Source organism: Tamandua tetradactyla, chromosome 9 (genome assembly GCF_023851605.1).
Source record: "Tamandua tetradactyla isolate mTamTet1 chromosome 9, mTamTet1.pri, whole genome shotgun sequence".
Lineage (NCBI taxonomy): Eukaryota > Metazoa > Chordata > Mammalia > Pilosa > Myrmecophagidae > Tamandua > Tamandua tetradactyla.
In genome coordinates, this window is record NC_135335.1 from 31,412,339 (window position 1) to 31,414,934 (window position 2,596).

Here is a 2,596-nt window from a genome sequence, read left to right on the forward strand (position 1 = left end):
TCCTAGATTATACATCTCAGTCTTTATCGTCTATCTTTCTGATTTCATTTGTCCCCAGTCCTACTCCCTCTATCATTCTCACATTCAGCTCCATTCAGTGTTTTAACATAATTGTATTACAGTTAGGTAGTATTGTACTGTTCATATCTGAATTTTTACATTCAGTCCTGTCGTTGGGCCTAATTTTAAGTAGGCTTGACTTATCCTTTGTGGGATTAAGTTTCATATGAACAAACCCCAAGATTGGGAAGACTATGATCTTTTAATTCAATCTTGTGAGGGCAGACCAAACATACCCTCATACAAACATACAAACCTTTTTTTTGTATGTTGTATGGCTCGGGTCACATTTCATTCTTTTTGCATGTGAGTATTTGTTGAATTTTTGTTTTCTTTCCTTGTTTGTTTGCATGTTTGTATTTTGGCAAGTACATGAGCCTGGAATTAGGTTAGGTTGATTAGGTTGTTTCTGTGGAGATGTGACCCTGACCATTCAAAGGGGGTCTTAATTGCATTTTTGAAGAGAGCTCAGAGTGGAGAGAAGCTAAGCATGACAGAAACACCCTGGGAGAAACAGGCAAGTACCCACAGAAGCCCAGATATTTTGGAGAGAAAGGCCAGCAGACACTGGCATGTGTCTTCCCATGTGAAAGAGGAACCCTGGGTGCCATCGGTGTTTCCTCAAAGTCATGGTATCTTTCTCTGAATGCCTTAATTTGAACATTTTCATGGCCTTAGAACTGTAAATTTGTAACTTAATAAATTTCTTTTGTAGAAGTGAGACCATTTATTGAATATTGCATTCCAGCAAGTTTAGCAAATTGAAACAGATTTTGGTACTGATAATGGGGTGCTGCTGAATTTGCAAAAACCAAACATGGTTGGGATAGCTTTTTAAATGGATAAGGGGAAGATTCTGGAAGAATTGTGAAATGCTGCATAACAGAAGGCTGGATTGCTTTGGAAAGACTGTTGGTAGAAATGTGGACTCCAAAGATATTTCCAATGAGAACTTAGACAGAAATAATGAATGTGTTATTGCAAACTGGAAGGAAGACAACCCTTGTTTTAAAATGGCACAGAGTTTGTCAAAACTGGGTCCTAGTGTTGGATGAGAAGGTAACATTTGAAGGCAATGGGGGATATGTAACTGAGAAAATTTCCAAACTAAATGTGGAAAATTCAATCTGGCTTCTCCTTGCAGCCTGGCTTACTCCTTATAGTAAAATGTGACAAGAAAGGGATATTCTGAGGACTGAACTTTGGGTATAAAGAAACCAGAAATTGATGACTTGGAAAATTCTGGGCTTCCAGAACGTGAGACCCCAGAGAATAGTGCCCCACATGAGGATTTAACCAAACATGGAACCAGTCAGCCATTACAGGGCAAGCCAAGACTAGAAATGGAGTTATCCAGGTATGATTTGTGAAAGTCCTAGCATTTGATGACTGGAATCCCTGTATGCTACATGGGAAACTGACAGGTTTTCTGTGGGATTTGTATAAATGGAATCACTGCCAGTCTGGACTAAAAGGGACAGATTGAAGGAAAAATGACTTCAAAGGCTGAACCATGGAAACTGAGGTTTGAAGCAGTTAAACCTCAAGCCAGGAGAGCAGACCCACCCATGCATGTAGAGTGAGTGGGTTTGCTCTGGAGTTTGCTGAGAGTGGAGCACATTTCCTGGGGACTGGGGAGAGCCTGGCCCCCACTCCGTGGTTATGAAGGGGTTGAGCACATGCCCTAGAAATGGTAAAGAGTTGGACTGCCACCTAGATGCTTGAGAAGGGTGGGGCCAAGGTGGTCTCCCCAATGCCTTCCAATGTTGCAACCTTGACCTCGGTGTTTGGAGAGGGCAGGGCTGGTGTGTAAGCCCTTGGAGAAGGTTGGACTGCTGCTCTTTCAAGCCCTGCAGATAAAACCTCATTCTGTCGATGACTCTCAGACTTTGCAATCTAATGGTTTGCCCTGCAGGTTTTCAGAATTGTTTGGGAACTTTGACTCCTGTTTTCCTTCCAACTTTGCCCTATGGCAACGGGAACGTGTATCCTATGACCGTCTCTCCTTTGTATATTGGAAGCAGATAACGTGTTCTGAGTTTCACAGGCCCACAGCCAAAGGAGAATTTTGCCTTAGGACAAACCATGCCTGTAACTGATTTTGATAAGACTTTGTACTTAATATTGTTACTGAAATGATTTAAGGTTTTTGTGATATTGTGATGGAATTAATGTATTTTGCGTATGGAAAGAACATGTCTTTTTAGGGTCCAGAGGCTGGAGTGTGCTGGTTTAAATCTGTTATATATCCCAGAAAAGCCTATGATATACAGATCCCACAACAAACTGCAACAAATGTACCGTGCTAATACAGGATGTTAATAATGTGAGTAACTGTGTGTGTGTGTGTGTGTGTGTGTGTGTGTGTGTGTGTGTGGTGGGGAGTGGGTATATAGGAACTCTACTTTCTGTGCAATTTTCCTGTAAACCTAAAATGGTTCTAAAAATAAAGTGTATTACTTAAAAACAATTGTTTCTAAAGGCAATTTTATATGACTGCCAAAATCCTGGGTTCAGTGGGCTAGCTATATACTTT